We start from the raw sequence: 19844 nt of genomic DNA, 5'->3' as shown, positions 1-19844 counted from the left end.
CCAAATGTCTCTGGCTTTTACCCTCTCATAAAGATCCCCAGTAGAGGGATTAAGACCCACCTTGCATGCACTGAGTCACTGTCATGGTCAGGTTCATGTGTCAACTTGGCCAAGTGGTGGTTGGGCAAGTGCTGTCTTGCCTGTTGCAATGACATTTCATAGAATTAAATCATGATCATGTCAGCTGCATCCACAGCTGATTCCATTTGTAATTAGCCAAAGGGGTGTGTCTTCTGCAATGAGTGATTCTTAATCTAATCACTGAAAGCCTTATAAAGGAGGATTCAGAAGAGACAGGCTCTTCCTGTTTCGGCTGGTGAGCCTCTCCTGTGGAATTCGTCCAGAACCTCCATCGGAATCGTCGGCTTCACAGCCTACTCTGCGGATTTTGAACTCTGCGTTCCTGCGGTCATGTGAGACACTTATAAATTTTATATTTGCGAGTGTTCCCTGTTGATCCTGTTTCTCTATAGAACCCTAACTAATACATCTTGGTACCAGGAGTGGTTCTTAAGAAACAGAATCTTAAAAATGGGTTTTTATGAATGGTTTTCTACTCTCACTGGACTCAGAGACACTAAGGACTCTGATTCCTGTAATCAGAATGACACTCCCAATCCATGGAGTGAGTTGGCAAAAGAGATAGTCAAAATATCACCATTCGATTCTCCTAATGCTTTGCTTGTAAGAAGCCAGACTCTGGGGGATAATGTTTTTTACCCCTTCAGGAGTTTTGTTTTGTAGAAATAAGAGGTATAGAGATGTTGGTTGATTGTTGTTAGATACACTGTCTACATTAAGGGGTGAAAGGGATGGGCTTAAGGCTTCAAATCAGAAGCTTAAGCACCATCTGAAAGATGTAGATGTTTCTACAAGTATCCTGAAGGAAAATCTTGTTTCCTGTAGCCATAGACTTGAGATCTCTGAAAATCAGACTCAGAATCTTAATGTTAGAGTAGCAAATTTACAACGTAAACTGAAATCTCAGTCTTGCATGGTGTCTGCCATTAAAGTGAGGGCATTGATTGGAAAGGAGCAGGACCCTGGAAAATGGGATGGGAACATATGGATTGATAATGATGTCGGGGGTGAGGTTGAAACCCTAAATCATGCTGAATCTTCTCTAGATAACCCTGTAATAGTTTGCCCTGAGGACATAACTGCCCCACCTCCAGCCTGCCTTGAGAAGTTGGCCACCCAAGCTCCTCCTGAAGGGATTAGCCCTAGAGTGATTAACCCTGTTTCACCAGATGAAACTGCAAGCGAAGGCTCTGAAGCAAATGGCTAGGAAGATACTTCTAATTCTTTTCATGAACCACCCCCACCACCCCTCATTTCCTCCAGACCTATAACTAGACCAAAGTCCCAACAGGCCCTAAAGGTAAGGTACAAAGTATCACACATGAGGAGATATGTTACACTCCAAAAGAACTGTGTGAGTTTTCTAACTTATATAGACAGAAATCAGGGGAATGTGTGTGGCAATGGATTTTAAGGGTGTGGGATAATGGTGGGAGGAATGTAAGGCCGGATCAGGCTGAGTTTATTGATATAGGCCCACTAAGCAGAGATTCTGCATTCAATGTTATAGCTCAAGAGGTTAGAAAAGGTATTAACAGTTTGTTTGGATGGTTGGTTGAAACATGGATCAAAAGTTCGCTGACATTACCTGAGGTTTAAATGCCAGAACTGCCCTGGTATAATGTAGTTGACGTGATCCAGAGGCTTAGAGAAGTTGGAATATTAGAGTGGATTTATTATGCAAATCCTGCTCATACACCCCAGGAATGTCCGGAGGATGCACCTTTTACCAGAACAGTGAGAAATAAATTTGTGAGACTAGCACCATCATCCCTAAAGAGCTCTGTGGTTGCACTTCTCTGTAGGACAGATATTACTGTAGGAACTGCTGTCACTGAGCCAGAATCCTTAAACACAATGGGGATGACAGGATCCCGAGTTGGCAGAAGCCAGGTGGCAGCACTTAATCGCCAAAGACAGGGTAGAAGTGGCTATTATAATAGACAGAAAACTCAAAGGAGGTGTCAAAATTATATGACACACAGAGATTTGTGGCATTGGCAAATAAATCATGGGGTACCTAGAAATACAATAGATGGGCAGTCTACTAAATTCTTGTTTGAGCTGTATAAATGAAAGAGTTCTAGGTCAAGTGAACAGATGTCTAACCTGAATTAACAAAAACACAGTCACGGCCCATTAATCAGACTTGAAACAGTTTACAGACCCAGAACCCTTTGAATGAAGGAGAGGCCAGGTCCCTTTGGGGGAGAACTGTGTTACACTACCACAAATATATACTGTTAATCTTCCTCCAAGCCTTCCCCAAGGAGACCGATGGCCTTTTATCAGGGTAACTGTGCATTGGGGAAAAGGAAACAATCAGATATTTTGGGAATTATTAGACACTGGTTCAGAAGTGACATTAATTCCAGGGGACCCAAAACCTCACTGGTCCACTAGTCAGAGTGGGGACTTGTGGAGGACAGGTGATCAATAGAGTTTTAGCTCAGGTCCATCTTACAGTGGGTCCAGTGGCCCCCCTGACCCATCCTGTAGTTATTGCCCCAGTTCCAGAATGTATCATTAGTATAGACATACTTAGCAACTGGTAGAATCCCCACATTGGCTCTCTAACTTCTGCAGTGAGGCCTATTATGGTAGGAAAGGTCAAGTGGACACCATTAGAACTGCCCCTACCAAGCAAAATAGTAAATCAAAAGCAGTACCAGCTTCCTGGAGGGATTGCAGGGATTACTGCCACTCTTAAGGACTTGAAGAATGTAGGGGTGGTGATTCCCACCACATCCCCATTCAACTCCTCTTTGACCTGTGTGAAAAACAGATGGGTCTTGAAGAATGACAGTGGATTATTGTAAGCTCAACCAGGTGGTAACTCCAATTGTGGCTGCTGTTCCAGATGTGGTATCATTGCTTGAGCAAATCAGTACATCCCCTGGTACTTGGTATGCACCTATTGATCTGGCAAATGCTTTTTTCTCAATAGCTATTAGTAAGGACTACCAGGAACAGTTTGCTTTCAGTTGGCAAGGTCAGCAATATACTTTCACTGTCCTGCCTCAAGGTTATATCAACTCTCCATCCCTATGTCATAAGCTTATCTGCAGGGACCTTGATCCTTTCTCCCTCCCATGAGACATCACACTGGTCCATTATATTGATGATATCATGTTGATTGGATCTAGTGAGCAAGAAGTAGCAACTACTCTAGATTTACTGGTAAGGCATTTGCATGTCAGAGGATGGGAGATAAATCCAACAAAAATACAGGGGCCTTCCACCTCAGTGAAACTTCTAGGTGTCCAGTGGTGTGGAGCACGTTGAGATATCCCTTCTAAGGTAAAGGATTAGTTGCTGCATCTGGCCCATACTACAACCAAAAAAGAGGCACAATGCCTACTTGGTCTCTTTAGATTTTGGTGATAACATGTTCCTCATTTGGGTGTGGTACTCTTGCCCATTTATCAAGTGACCAGAAAAGCTGCTAATTTTGAGTGGGGAACTGAACAAGAGGAGGCTCTGTGACAGGTCCAGGCTGCTGTACAAGCTGCTCTGCCACTTGGGCCATATGATCCAACAGATCCAATGGCGCTGGAAGTGTCAGTGGCAAATAGAGATGGTTTCTGGAGCCTTTGGCAGTCCCCTATAGGAGAACCACAATGCAGACCCTTAGGATTTTGGAGCAAAGCCTTACCATCTGCTGCAGATAACTACTCTCCTTTTGAGAAACAGCTTTTGGCTTGCTACTGGGTCTTAGTAGAGACTGAATGCTTAACCATGGGCCACCAAGTTACCATGAGGCCTGAGTTGCCTATCATGAGCTGGGTGTTGTCTGACCCATCAAGCCATAAAGTTGGGCATGTGCAGCAGCACTCTATTGTAAAATGGAAATGGTATATATGAGATAGAGCCAGAGCAGGTCCTGGAGGCACAAGTAAGTTACATGAGGAAGTGGCCCAAATGCGCATGGTTTCCACTCCTGCCTCATTACCCTGTCTTTCCCAGACCAGAGCTATGGCCTCTTGGGGGTTCCTTACAGTGAATTGACTGAGGAAGAGAAAACTTGGGCCTGGTTTACAGATGGTTCAGCATGATATGCAGTTCCTCCTGAAAGTGGACAGCTACAGCATTACAACCCATTTCTGGGGTGTCCTTGAAGGACAGTGGTGAGGGGAAATCTTCCCAGTGGGCAGAACTTCGAGCAATGTTCCTGGTTGTTCATTTTGCTTGGACGGAGAACTGGCCAGAGGTGTGTTTGTATACTGACTCATGGGCAGTTGCTAATGGTTTGGTTGGATGGTCTGGGACTTGGAAAGACCATAATTGGAAAATTGGTGACAAAGAGGTCTGGGGTAGAAGTATGTGGATAGACCTTTCTGGTTGGGCTAAAAACATGAAGATATTTGTGTCCCATGTGAATGCACACCAGAGGGTGACTTCAGCAGAGGACGATTTTAATCATCAAGTCGATAAAATGACCCGTTCTGTGGATACCAGTCAGCCTCTTTCCCCAGCAACTCCTGTCATTGCCCAATGGGCTCATGAACAAAGTGGTCATGGTGGTAGGGATGGAGGTTATACATGAGGTTAGCAACATGGACTTCCACTTACCAAGGCTGACCTGACTACAGCCACTGCTGAGTGCCCAATATGCCTGCAGCAGAGACCCAAACTCAGCCCCCAATATGGCACCATTCCCTGAAGTGACCAGCCAGCTACATCGTGACAGGTTGGTTACATTGGACCACTCCCTTCATGGGAGGGGCAGCAATTTGTTCTAACTGGAATAGACACATACTCCGGATATGGGTTTGCTTTCCCTGCATGCAATGGTTCTGCCAAAACTACCATCCATGGGCTTACAGAATGCCTTATTCATTGTCATGGTATTCCACATAGTATTACTTCTGATCAAGAAACACACTTCACAGCAAATGAATTGCGAGAATGGGCACATGCTCATGGAATTCTCTGGTCTTACCATGTTCCCCATCATCCAGAAGCAGCTGGATTGATAGAACGGTGGAATGGCCTTTTGAAAACTCAATTACAGTGCCAACTAGGTGGCAATACATTGGGAGGCTGGGGTAATGTTGTCTATGAAGCTGTATATGCTCTGAATTAGCATCTGCTGGATGGTGCTTCTCCCATAGCCAGGATCCATGGGTCCAGGAACCAAGGGGTGGAAATAGGAGTGGTACCACTCACTATTAACCCTAGTGCTCCACTAGGAAAACTTTTGCTTCCTGTCCCTGCGATCCTGAGCTCTGGTAGTCTACAGGTTTTAGTTCCTAAACAGGGAGTTCTTTCTCCAGGAGAAACAACAATGATTCCACTGAGCTGGAAGTTAAGACTGCCACCTGACCACTTTGGGCTACTTATGCCACTGGATCAACAAGCCAAGAAGGGGATTACATTATTGTCTGGGGTGATTGACCCTGAATATCAGGAGGAAGTAGGACTGTAACTACATAATGGAGGTCAAGAAAAGTCCTGTCTTATTTTTCACATAGAGTAAATTATATTCTTATGCAATATGCAGGATTGCATAAAACCCAGTAGTTCTTAATGCCACCAAATAACCATATAAATCCCAAATGCAGCAAAGATGAACAATCTTCTTAGTGCACTTTCACCTCTTTGAAGTTGAAGCTGCTCCTTTTGGATATTTTCCACTTCAATGTGAAGTAGATTGTTAAGAGGTTCATTAGTGGTTTCATTACGTGGCTTTTTAAAAGAAAAAAATGTTTTGACTTGATTTCTTTACAGTTCACAATTCTCAGATGAGACTTTTTTTGGAAATCAGATAGTCCAGGGATATTCTGAATAACCAAACACTCTTTAGTAGATGAAATTGTACTCAATGCAATTGTAATAAATAAGCATCTACATCCTTAGCAATATTGCCAGTATATCCTGGAACCAAAGTAAGATGGTTTTCCTGTTCCCACAATCCACTTCATTGTTGTTTTAAAAGCTGAATATTTCCATTGTTTATAATTTCTGTTTTGAATGATAGTTCCGACCACCACCTTTTTATGAATGCTTGAAACCAGTTTAAACCAACTATTACATATTCTTCAAATCTACTTTTAAGTAGTGACTTTACTAGAGGCAACAAATCTACACAGCAGCCAAGTGAGATGTATTGTTTCTCTTCCTGTAAACTATTGGTGAGCACAGGAAGGCAGTCCACTACAATTCCAAGATCTTTTATCCTCACCAAATAGGCCACAAGTTCACTTATACTTCTCTTCCCCAAGAAAGTTAAAGGTATGTTCAATCTCAAATTCTGGCTGAACAATACTTGTGGCATTGTTTCATAGTCCTGAGAAGCCTCAGTAAAAATTGCACTATATTTTGATGATGGGCTTTCTGTCTGTGAAGAACCAGAATCACTGTAGTTAACCAAATATGTTCAACTATCAAGGCGTAATTTGTCAGGCATGTGGCTGCTACAAGCCACTTCATTTTCTTTATTTGCCATGTCACAGCCCGCACTTCTAGGAAACTTTTTTCTGTAACAAGGACTTTGGAAAGGATGATGAATTTTCTTTCTGTGATAGGTCGCCCTATGTAGTTTATCTGGGCTTTTCACAGCTTGTCCAACTCTTCTATTTATATAGGCAGCCAACTGTTTTGGAGATTTCTTAACCTCCTTCATGTTCTTATTAGTGAAATTAGAGATCATTTTTCTAGGAAGATCAATGGAATGATCCTCAATATTATTACAAAAGTTCCATTTTTTTAACATTGTGGGTTTCAGATGCCATAATCTCTTAAATACCAGCACCTCATGGTACCGTGGCGCCTCAGTTCAGCTGATGATGAACCGCACCCAGCTGCCTAAAGCATCCCTCAGATACCAGGCCAAGCCCCACTCTGGGCCAGTCAAATGCAGCCGCACAGGTCGGCCTGCCAGGATACCTCCCCCAACCCCCTAGGAGGTATCCCGTCTTTTAATACTACCATGCCCTGTGAGTAAAATCAATGGAAAACTGCAACAACACAATCCAGGCAGGACTATGAATGGGTCTGAAACTTCAGGAATGAAGGCTTGGGTCACCCCACCAGGGAAAGAACCATGGCCAGCTGAAGTGCTTGCTGAGGGTAAAGGGAGCATGGAATGGGTAATTGAAGAAGGTAATGATAAATATGAACTATGATCACGATCAGTTACAGAAATGAGGAGTGTAATGCTGCTTTGTTCATGTTATACTATTTAAGTTGCAAGATATCAAGTTTAAGAATGAATATTACCAAAGGACATGTGCCCTATTCTGGAGAGATTAATGTGTTTCCAGTTATATGCAGGACAGTTGAGTATTGTTAGGTGAAAGAAAAAAATGTGTGTTTTATTGTTTTTTATTTAGAAATTAGGTATGGTTTAAGGTGGTATGTATAGTTGCCAAGTTGACAAGGGGTGGACTGTCATGGTCAGATGCATGTGTCAACTTGGCCAAGTGGTGGTTGGGCAAGTGCTGGCTTGCCTGTTGTGATGAGAACATTTCATAGACTTAGATCATGATCATGTCAGCTGCATCCACAGCTGATTCCATTTGTAGTGAGCCAAAGAGGCATGTCTTCTGCAATGAGTGATGCTTAATCTAATCACTGAAAGCCTTATAAGGAAAATTCAGAAGAGTTGGGCTCTTCTTGTTTCAACTGGTGAGCCTCCCCTGTGTAGTTCATTCAGACCCTTCTTCAGAATCGTCAGCTTCACAGCCTACTCTGTGGGTTTTGGATTCTGCGTTCCTGCAGTCACGTGAGACACTTTTATAAATTTTATATTTGCGAGTGTTCCCTGTTGATTCTGTTTCTCTAGAGAACCCTAACTAATACAGTCACATTTCAATTGAAATAGTATAACCAAAGGTCTACACCTACCCCCCCCAGAGATGGATTAAATGAACTTGGTCTTTTATTCAGCACATAACAGCTCAAAACTACAACACAGGCCTATCAGTTTTGGTCAGTGTTGACTGTGACAGAATTCACTTTCATAAATCCTCTACAACTTTCCATATCCATTCAGGGCATGTAATTAGTAATGACTACAAACAAAATTCAATTTCATACTGACAATTTTAGTTCACGAAAGTAACATTGCAAGACTACTCTGAGGCAATTGAAGGCATTAAGGTCTTTTGCTAAGGCAATCTTAGTCTCAACTGAGGTGAGACTCTTAAGTCCCTGCCATTCAAAAGGAAATAGCTATTGAGAACCAGGGTGAATAGGGTTAGAGCAAAATGATTTTAAGGTCTAGGACTGAGTACCTGAATGCAGACTAGCTTCTCAGTAGGCTCATCCCTGGGATACCTTCATTCCATACAGATGGGTTTATTTGTTTAAGGATTTCCTTTGGGATGCAAGAGGCCTCAATCTATTAGGGACCTTGGGGCAAATAAGGGGTAGACATTAGCTGGGTTTACTAGTCTTAAGGTGGCCCCTAGGGAGTGAAGAAGATCCTAGAAAGGGGATGGGGTATTCAGGGACAATGAGAAACTGGTGGGACACTTGAATGTCCTCAAGCCTACAAAGAAGAGAGGTAGTGAAGGTTCTAGTTTTGTCTATACAGTAACTCTCATAACTAGGCAAGTCTGAGTGGAGACAGTTCTAGAGTTGCAGTTCAGGACAGAGTAAATGGCTCCAGTAATACGAAATTAATCTTACCTGTCATGTTAAGTGTACCTAAGCCTCTAGGTTGATCATGAGAAGTGAAGTCAGTGGATCTATACACAACCTTAGGCCCCATCTATTACCAGTTTAAGGCCATGGATTCTTTTACTCAATGTTCTCAATAACCAATTCCTGAGACACTGAGATTTCAAAGAAAGAGTTTATTACTAGGCATGTAGTAGGAGAGCAGTTGGTTTAGCGACCCCAAAATCTGTCTCCCTGAACTCCAGTAGTTCTGATAGTTTTATTAGAGAAAAAGATGGGTAAAGCTTAGGATAATGAGCACAGTGGCCCCAGATGATGTAATTAGAGGTGGTTTAATTATTGAGCATGTGTGGATTGATTGCATACTTAGTCATAGAATGTGTGTAAGAAAATGCAGAGAGGTACAGGTAACTGGTATGTTAAAAGTCTAAGCTACTGGGCATGTCAGACAGGCCCATTTTGGTTAGATCCAGTCTCATTTATCAAGATAATGTTATATTTGGGGTGGATTAGTTCTGGGCTGACCCAAGGCCCTTCATTAATGAGCATTAAGGGCTATTTTTAGTGATTGCAAGACTTTTTGTTGTATTTTGGCATGGTCAGGCTCTGGGAATCAAACCCAGGTCTCTGGTATTGCAGGCAGGAATTCTACCACTGTGTCACCATTGCACTGCCCAATTACAAAACTCTAAAGTTGAAAAACTGGATAACTGGGTACAAATGAATGTTAGTCACAAGGTTTTTACAATCACAGGGATAGAAGATAAGGGCTATACAATCATCAGAAATCAAGTCAAACTGGATTACAATTTAGAGATTTCAGGAATTTCCCTCTGTCCAGTATACCAGCAAGCAAAAAGAAATATCTGTTTAATTCCTAATTTTACAGTTATAACTATGACCATTCCCCAGTCTTGAGAAATATCTGGACAACAACCACTCTTGCTACTTCCTGCTGACAAAGGGGTATCAGCCCTAAGGTTTTGGGGAGTGGAACTTTTTAGAGTGCAGTTGGATATATTCTTTAACACCAGTTTTTTCCTGAATTATTAAGGCTTCTCCCATATTTTGGTTATGGCATAACTGGGATAAGAGACAGACATGTTTTAAGGATGAGCATGCTTATAATTATTATTAGTAATATCATTAGCCCTGCTTGTAATGCTGAATGAAACCAGGATCCTATTCCTGTAGGAAGAAATCAAGTATGCTGAAGGAAGTGGAGCTAATGTCTATGGCATTAATATGATTTTTCATATGTTCTTATACTTGTTACATTATTAGATTCATCAGGTGCATCATTCAGCTTTTATTATAGCACATGTTCCTCCTGATGAATCTGTTAAAACATCTGAGGCCTTTTGGTTTCATAGTACTGCTTTTAAAAGAGATAACTGTTGAGGCTATTGTTTAAGGCTTATTGTGTAAAGTTTTTCAATGCCTCTAGCCTAAGTATAACATCTTCAATGTTTAAAAGAGATTAACTGTTGAAGCTATTGTTTAAGGCTTATTGTGTAAAGTTGTTCAGTGTCTCTATCCTAAGTGTAACATCTTCAATAACTAATGAAGGCAGAAATATAGCTAGATGGTTGTACCAATGAAATACTGATTGGGGCTATAAGCTTTTAATAATGGTTGATTTGCTCCTGATGGTAGAGTTTTCTACATACTGCCTTGAGCTCAGGGGAATCCTAGAGTGCATCTATCTATCTAACCTGGAGGTAACCAGGGCTATAGGTTGGTGCTGCATAACCATTGAGTTCTGTTCAGAGCTACCCAGCAAACAGATCTATTAGTCCAGTCCCAAACCAGTCACTCTCTTGTAATATTATGGTTTGGAGACATTGCTCTGGAGGCAGCCATCCTATTTTCCTTGTATTGGAAGTGTTATATGGTTGTGAATGGTTCCATTATTCCCAACTGAAGGGCTGTCTGGCTTAATCTACCATACCCAGGCATTAGCCATACCATGCTATCCCAAAATTGTAAGTGGTTCTCTTTTTCTCTAATAGTTAAATGCTAAGCCTTATTTTGTGTTGATAGCCTCTTACACTGTTATGTTATAAGAAAAAGAAATGAGATATCCTGGGGTTTCTAAATTAACTGGCTATCTTTTTAGATCTGTATTGGTTATATTCATGGTATTGAGAATTTCCCTTGGTTCTCACATCCTTTTAATTAATTTTTTAGTTCCTTCCACTCAGCTCCTTGGAGGGGTGATACCTACCAGGATAACCCAGAAACGACATAGATAATTGGCCACACACCCAGCAATCATATTGATTCACAGAAGCTGCATAGGGATGTGCCCACTGTAAGAAAACATTAATGCTTGATAATGTTTCATCTCCTTAGGTTATACTGCAGCATAGGTACCAAATGGGATATGTAAAAAATATATGTTAGGAAGAGCTTAATAATCTTATAAAGCAAGCTATCTTGTTGGCTGCCAGTGAAAATGTTTTATCCTTTGGACAGTGCACACATTTATAAAATTTTGTATATACTTAATGGTGCTTAGATAAAAAAAATTGCTCTAGTATTTGCTTCTTACCTGTTCTCCTGAAAGTAAATTTTGAATCTTCTAGGTGTTTGCAGTGATATCTGCCTCCTGGAAATTGGTCAGTTTCCTCTCCTTCTTCAGGATTCTCAGCTGTCTGTTTTTCAGTATTGATTCTATGAAGGATTCTAGGAGAGAAAACTGGTAGACAGTGCTATTTTTATTCTACTATGGTGTATCCATGGTTTCACTCCCATCAATTTGACAGAAGAGTGTGTTGTTAATAAAATTTCATAGGGATTTTCCCATTTTGATTTCAATTGGTCCGTTGGATGTTGGTATTTCAACTTTTTAAAAAGAACTCCATCTCCAGGTTTAAACTGATGTGAGGGAACATTTTCAGGAAAAGAAAACCTACTTGGGTCATAGTGATGAATTGCCTCTAATGTGGCCCCTAGTGACTGAACACATTAATTTCTAACTCATGGGCTTGTTCCATCTAGGTATATGTACCACCTTGTTTTGGGAATGGTCACCCATATACCATTTCAAATGGGCTCAAATGGAGCTTGCTTCAGGCTGCTACTATTACCTGTATCAGAACCAGCAGAAGTACCTTGTCCCATGAGAGATTGGTTTCTTGGCAAAGTTTCACCATCATCATCTTCATGGTATGATTCATCTTTCCTGACTTCCCAGTAGCTTGCAGTTTCCAAGACATATGTAATTTCCAATTTATGTACAGAGCTCCTGACAGTTCCTATGAAATTTTTGACATAAAAACACTCTCATTATCACTTTGTATTGAAAATGTGAGTCCAAACCATGGGATTATTTCCTTCAGGAGTGCCTTAATTACTTCTGAAGCTGATAGTCCTTCATGGAAAGGCCTCTACCCATCCTTGTAAAAGTACAAGAAAGTACTGGTAATTTCCACATGTCCTAGGAATAATAATAAAGTCTGTTTGCCAGTCCTCACCTGGTGTTGTACCCCTTGGCTTGCACTTCTTTTATAGGGGGTGGAACTCCGGGTTTGGGGTTGTTTCTAACACAAGTCAAACAGTTTTGCATTATTTTCTGAATGGTTCCTTGCATCTTAAGTCCTACAAATACAATATTTTCAACCATTGATGCATGACATTTCTTTCAATATGAGTACTTTGATGTAAATAAGAAAACAGGAAGGATGGATTTATAATGAAGATAGAATAATTCCATTAAGTGTTCTGAAATAGGAATTGTTCTATCTTCATTATAAATCTGTCCTTCCTCTGTTTTCTCGTGTGGAATGCTTGACTGAGAACTAGCATCTATTTCTTCTAAGTTAAAGCCCCACTCTTTGGCTCTCAGCAAATCATGGGCTGACTACTGAGGAGAAAAGTTTTTAAAATTTTATATCTGATATTAGAGAAAGTACCAATAATGAGGATGGAGATTTTAATTTGGCTGCTGCTCTTGCTTCTAGATCGCCGTTAAGTTGTCATTTTACATAGTCCATTTCTCCTTTCTGATGACTGTAACAATGCATTATGGCCATTTCTTTAGGCAGCATCACTGCTTCTAATAATGCTAAGCCCATATCTGCCTGTTTAATTTCCTTTTTCCTTGATGTTGAGTCCTATTTCTTTCCAGATGGCTCCATGCACATGAACTATATTAAAAACATACTTAGAATCTCTCTCTATATATTTACTTGCTTTCCCTTTCCTAGATAGATGTAAAGCTCTGGAAAGTGTGATAAGTTCTGCCCATTTTGCAGATATACCTGGGGAAAGGGCCCCACTCTCTATACTTTGTAGAGTTACCATTGCATAACCAGCTTCCCAGAGTCATCTTTCCATGAAGCTGTTTCCATCAGTGTACATCTCAATGTCTGGTTGTTCTAAAGGTTGATCAATGAAATCCAGGTGCCCAGAATAGACTTCATCAATTATTTATATACAGTCATGCACAGGTTCCCCTAACCCCACTCAGAAATAATGTAGTCGGGTTTAGACTAGAAGAAGCTCTTAGAGTGATGTTAGGATTATCCAGTAGAATGGTTTGATATTTACTTAACTGTCCAACGGTGAGCCAATATCCACCTTTCTATTCTAACAGCAACAGCACATAGTGTGGTGTGTGCACAGTGGTGGGTTGTCCTAAAGTAAAAATTTTTGGCTTCTTTGAGAATATCACAGGTGGCTGCCACAGCCCTTAGACAAACATCCTTGGGTAGTATTGTTTAACTGTTTAGAAAAATAGACCATAGGACATCTGATATGTCCTAAGTTTTGTGTAAACACTCCTAATCCAATCCCTTGTCTTTCATGTATGAAAAGGTCTAAGTGTTTTCTTGGGTCTGGGAGGCCTAGGGCTCCTGGGGCTATTCAAAGTTCTCTTTTTATTTTCTGGAAGGCATTCTTAAATTCAGTTGTCCAGTTTAGAGGCTCTTCTCATCCTGTCAAGGCTTTATATAAAGGTTTTGCTATAAGTTCAAAATTAGGTATCCAGATCCCACAGAATCCTGCCATCACTAGAAATACTCAAAACTGACTTTTTGTTAAGTGGTTCTGATATTCGGGCTAAAACCTCTCTCTGGTCTGGCAATAGATTTGTCTGTCCTTTCGATAGTGTAAAATCTAACTATTTCACTGATACTTGTGAAATTTCAGCTTTTTTCTTTGAGATTTTTAAACCTCAGTCTGCTAAGAATTTCAGAGTTTAAATAGTGTTTTTTTTTAAATCTAATGCCTCTTTGGTACAGCTTGCAATTAATATATATGTACTGTAATAATACTCCTTCATGTAAGAGTAAATCCTTTAGATCTCTGGATAGCACTTTTCCAAATATTGTGGGAATGTTTTTGTATCCTTGTGGAAGAACAGTCCAACAATACTGTTGCATAAGTTTAGTAACTGGGACCTCTCATTCGAAAGCAAAAAGTTCTTGAGATTTTGAATCAAAAGGTATGCAGTAAAAGGCATTTTTCAAATCTAAGATGGTGAACTAACAGAGATCTCCAGATAATGTAGTAAGTAAGGAGTATGGATTTGGCACAAGGTGGTTGTCTACTATAGTTTACTAATAGCCTGAAGATTTTACACAAAATGATACTCATTTAGGGTGCCTGGTTTTCACACAGGCAATATTGGAGTATTATATGGAGATTGACAGGGTTGTATTGATTGGTATTTCAAAATGTCTCTATAAGTGGAGGACTTCCTTCTCTGGATCTTATCTTAAGTGAATACTGTTGAATGTGACACACAGTAACTGCTTTTTTTTACATGGGCAGGCACCGGGAATCAAACCTGGGTCTCCAGCATGGCAGGCAAGAACTCTGCCTGCTGAGCCACTGTGGCATGCCCAGTAACTGGTTTTTGAAGTTTCACTCAAACCAGTCTTACTGTTATTGTCCATCCAGGTTTTCTATAAGCCCATGCCTCCGGTTTCATGGCTTTCAACATTTCTTCTGGGTTGGGCCTGGCTTACTATCTTTGGTGAGTAATGAAGCAGCTTGCAGTGCACAAGTGTGCCCTGGAGGCACTTTTATTTTATTTTTTTGCTGTTTATTTTTATCTTTTTATGTTCATTCTGTTCTACATATATAATCAGTAATTCACAATATCATCACATAGTTGCATATTCACCATCATGATCATTTCTTGGAACATTTACATCAATTCAGAAAAAATAAAAAGACAACAGAAAAAAAAAGATACATACCATACCCCTTACCCCTTCCTTTCATTGATCGCTAGCATTTCAAACTAAATTTATTTTAACATTTGTTCCCCCTATTATTTATGTTTACTCATCTGTTGACAAGGTAGTTAGCAGGAGCATCAGACACAAGATTTTCACAATCAAACATTCACATTGTGAAAGCTATATCATTATACAATCATCATCAAGAAACATGGCTACTGGAACTCAGCTCTACATTTTCAGGCAGTTCCCTCCAGCCTCTCCATTACATCTTGGATAACAAGGTGATATCTGCTTAATGCGTAAGAATAAGCTCCAAGATAACCTCTCGACTCTGTTTGGAATCTCTCAGCCATTGATGCTTTGTTTCATTTCACTCTTCCTCCTTTGGTTGAGAAGGTTTTCTCAATCCCTTGATGCTGAGTCTCAGCTCATTCTAGGATTTCTGTCCCACGTTGCCAGGAAGGTCCACACCCCTGGGAGTCATGTCCCACGTAGACAGGAGGAGGGTGGTGAGTTTGCTTGATGTGTTGGCTGGAGAGAGAGGCCACATTAGTCCTAATTTTAAGTAGGCTTGACCTATCCTTTGTGGGGTTAAGCTTCATATGAACAAACCCCAAGACTGGGGACTCAGCCTATAGCTTTGGTTGTCCACACTGCTTGTGAGAATATCAAGAATTCAAATTATGGAGGGTGAATTTTCCCCTGTTCTCACCATTCCCTGAAGGGGACTTTGCAAATACTTTTTTACTCATTGTTCAAATCACTCAGATTCATCGGGGCATCACTCTGAACACACCAACAAAATCTCATGTCCTACTCAAGGTTCCATGTACTTATGATGTTCAGTTAAGCTATCTACATAAGTTATATTAGGAAATGCTTAATCAAAATATAAATTTTGTACCAGATAAACATTTTTTGCTTTAGTCTCACATATAAGTTGAAATTTTAAAATATTAATTACCATCTATGTTCAGCACCCTGCAGTAATGACATTCCTTTGTTCTTCCTCATGCAAAAACATTAAAAAAATTTTTACATTTAGTCACTATCTTTATATACTCTAGGCATTCCTAGATAGTACCATGTCAGTCTTTATCATCTATCTTTCTTTCTAATTTCATTTGTACCCCCAGCCCTCCTCCCTCTATCATTTTCACATTCAGCTTCATTCAGTGTTTTAACAAAATTGTATTACAGTTAGGTAGTATTGTGCTGTCCATTACTGAGTTTTTATATTCAGTCCTATTGCACAATCTGTTTCCCTTCAGCTCCAATTACCCAATATCTTACCCTATTTCTACCTCCTAATGGTCTCTGTTACCAACGAAGTACTCCAAGTTTATTCACTAATGTCGGTTCATATCAGTGAGACTATACAGTATTTGTCCTTTTGTCTCTGGTTAATCTCACTCAGCATAATGTCGTTAAAGTCCATCCATGTTGTTACATGCATCATAACTTTATTCTGTCTTACAGCTGCATAATATTCCATTGTATGTATATACCACGGTTTGTATAGCCACTCATCTGTTGATGGACATTTTGGCTGTTTCCATCTCTTGGTCATTGTAAATAATGCTGCTATAAACATTGGTGTGAAAATGTCCATTTGTATCCTTGCCCTCATGTCCTTTGAGTAGATACCTAGGAATTGTATTGCCAGGTCATATGGCAAGTCTATGTTTAGCCTTTTGAGGAATGGCCAAACTGCCTTCTACAGTGGTTGTACCATTTGACATTCCCACCAACAGTGGATAAGTGTGCCTCTTTCTCCACATCCTCTCCAGCACTTGTCATTCTCTGTTTTATTGATAATGGCCATTCTGGTGGGTGTGAGATGATATCTCATTGTGGTTTTGATTTGCATTTCTCTAATGGCCAGGGACATTGCGCATCTGTTCATGTGCCTTTTGGCCATTTGTATTTCCTCTTCTGAGAAGTGTCTGTTCAAGTCTTTTTCCCATTTTGAATTGGATTGGCTGTCTTTATGTTGTTGAGTTGAACAATATAAATTCTGAATACTAGACCTTTATCTGATATGTCATTTCCAACTATTGTCTCCCATTGTGTAGGCTGTCTTTTTACTTTCTTGATGAAGTTCTTTGATGCGCAAAAGTGTTTAATTTTTAGGAGTTCCCATTTATTTATTGATTTCTTTAGTGCCCTTGCTTTGGGTGCAAGGTCTAGAAAGTGGCCTCCAAGTATAAGATTTATAAGATATTTCCCTAGATTTTCTTCTAACAATTTTATGGTCTTAGATCTAATGTTTAGGTCTTTGATCCATTTTGAGTTAACTTTTGTATAGGGTGTGAGATGTGGGTCCTCTTTCATTCTTTTGCATATGGATATCCAGTTCTCTAGGCACCATTTATTGAAGAGACTGTTCTGTTCCAGGTGAGTTGGCTTGACTGCCTTATCAGAGATCAGTTGTCCATAGATGAGAGGGTCTATATCTGAATACTCTATTTGAGTCCATTGATCAATATATCTATCTTTATGTCAGTACCATGCTGTTTTGACCACTGTAGCTTCATAATATGCCTTAAAGTCAGATAGTGTGAGATGCCCAACTTCATTTTTTTTTCCTCAGGATACTTTTAGCTATTCAGGGCACCCTGCCCTTCCAGATGAATTTAGTTATTGGTTTTTCTATTTCTGAAAAGTATATTTTGGGGATTTTAATTGGTATTGCATTGAATTCATTAATCAATTTAAGTAGAATTGACATCTTAACTATATTTAGTCTCCCAATCCATGAAGACGGTATGCCCTGCCATCTATTTAGGGCTTCTGTGATTTCTTTTAACAATTTCTTTTGGTTTTATTTGTATAGGTTTTTTGTTTGTTTAGTTAAATTTAATCCTAAATATTTTATTCTTTTGGTTGCAATTGTAAATGGAATTCTTTTCTTGATTTCCCCCTCAGATTGTTCATTACTAGTGTATAGAAACACTGCAAATTTTTGCGTGTTGATCTTATAACCTGCCACTTTGCTGTACTCATTTATTAGCTATAGTAGTTTTTTTTTTTTTGCATGAGCAGGCACCAGGAATTGAACTCGGGTCTCTGGCCTGGCAGGCGAGAACTCTGCCTGTTGAGCTATCGTGGCCTGCCCAGCGGTAGTAGTTTTGTTGTGGGTTTTTCAGGGCTTTTGACATATAGTATCACAAAATTTCTTTCCAATTTTGATGCCTTGTATCTCTTTTTCTTATCTAATTCCTCTGGCTAGAACTTCCAACACAATGTTTGAATAACATAGGTGATAGTGGACATCCTTGTCTTGTTCCTGATCTTAGGGGGAAAGTTTTCAGTTTTTCCCCATTTAGGATGATATTAGCTGTGGGTTTTTCTTATATTTCCTTTATCATATTGAGGAAGTTCCCTTCTATCCCTATCCTTTGAAGTGTTTTCAACAGGGAAGGATGTTGAATTTTGTCAAATGCCTTTTCTTCATCAATTGAGATGATTGTGTGGTTTTTCTGCTTTGATTTGTTGATATGGTTTTTTACATTAATTGATTTTCTTATGTTGAACCATCCTTGCATACCTGGCATGAATCCTACTTGGTTATGATGTATAATTCGTTTAATGTTTTGCCAGATTAGATTTACTAGAATTTGTTGAGGATTTTTCATCTATATTCATTAGAGAGGTTGGTCTGTAGTTTTCTTTTTTTGTAAATCTTTGTCTGCTTTTGGCATAAGGGTGATGTGGAGGCACTTTTATTGACAAAGAAACTGGAGAAGTTATCTGGACATTTCACTTGGTTAGCATGTCTCTTCTCAGCAAGGAAACTTGTTGTTTTGGTACATACAGGAAACTATGCTTTAAATTTTTAGTCCCTATTAGACAGTCTAGTGGCTGCAAAAATGGCTTATTTGCTTTCTTACAAGATACTCCAGTTATAGTAACTGATTGGTTGAAAATTGCATTCTGTTTTTTATTTAATACTGAGTATGTGGCTCCTGTATTGACAAGAAAGTCAATTAATTGTTTTCCCACCTGTGTTGTTACTAAGTGATGTTAGTAACACCTAGGCCCTTTCATTCCAAGTCCATTATCTTGTTAGGCCATCTGAAATGTGCGTTATATAGCTTCCCTTCCAGTGCCCCTTTTTCCTGTGGTATACACACTGTTTGGTTTCTAATTCCATAAGAGTTCCTCCAGACTCTTGAGGGGGCCCAGGACTTTTACTGTCTTCCTGTTGTCTTGTCCTGGTTGTCCTCTGTTCATTAGTGCCTTGAGAAGTGCCATTTGCTTCCTGAGGTAGCGATCTTCCAGTGCTACTTGCTTTTGAAAGTACCAGTTTTTAACTTGATCCTTGTTGTTATAAAATTAAAAATGAGTTCAGCCAACTTAGAGATAGGCAGTTCTAGTCCATTGTCTATTTTCTGTGATTTATTCCATATATCAGGAAAACTCTGAGTAATAAAAATCATATTCAAATTTCTGCATTTTCTGGACTTTTTGGATCTATGTCTGTGTGGTGCTGGTAGGTGCTATAAATCCCTTCAAGAAAAACTGAGGGACTTACTTCATTTATCTTCTGGTAGTTTATAGCTTTAGGGACCCCTTTTCATAGGCCTGCCATAATACACTCTTTATAATGTTCTAATATAGCCTGGTCACCTGCTTCATCTGGATTGAGTGGATTTTGCTCCAGCATACACTGGGTTGCCAGGATTTTCTCCCTGTTTCCTATCAGCTTCCTGCTTTGCCTTTTCTATTACCATTCTCCATTCTACTTTCATTATCAAGGTATTTAACAAGACCTGAATATCAACCCAACTTGGGTTATAGGCTCCAAATATTGAAGCAATTAGGCTCCCCATATTCTTTGGGTCCTCTCTGTAGAATGGGGTATTATTTTTCCAGTTATATAAATCTGATGTGGAGAATATGGTATGCACATACACAAATACTCTAGGCCTCCCTGTTTGT

General features: G+C 39.8%; 1 pseudogene; it reads right to left on the bottom strand.

Annotated features, from left to right (window-relative positions):
* Positions 1–5902: 5902 nt before the first annotated feature.
* On the bottom strand, positions 5903–6815 carry LOC143659045 (KATNB1-like protein 1 pseudogene; annotated as a pseudogene).
* Between the last annotated feature and the right edge of the window lie 13029 nt (positions 6816–19844).

Source organism: Tamandua tetradactyla, chromosome 16, assembly GCF_023851605.1.
Source record: "Tamandua tetradactyla isolate mTamTet1 chromosome 16, mTamTet1.pri, whole genome shotgun sequence".
In the NCBI taxonomy this organism is placed as follows: Eukaryota; Metazoa; Chordata; class Mammalia; order Pilosa; family Myrmecophagidae; genus Tamandua; species Tamandua tetradactyla.
Note: the sequence above shows the minus strand (reverse complement) of the source record. Positions and strands in the feature narration are given on the sequence as shown.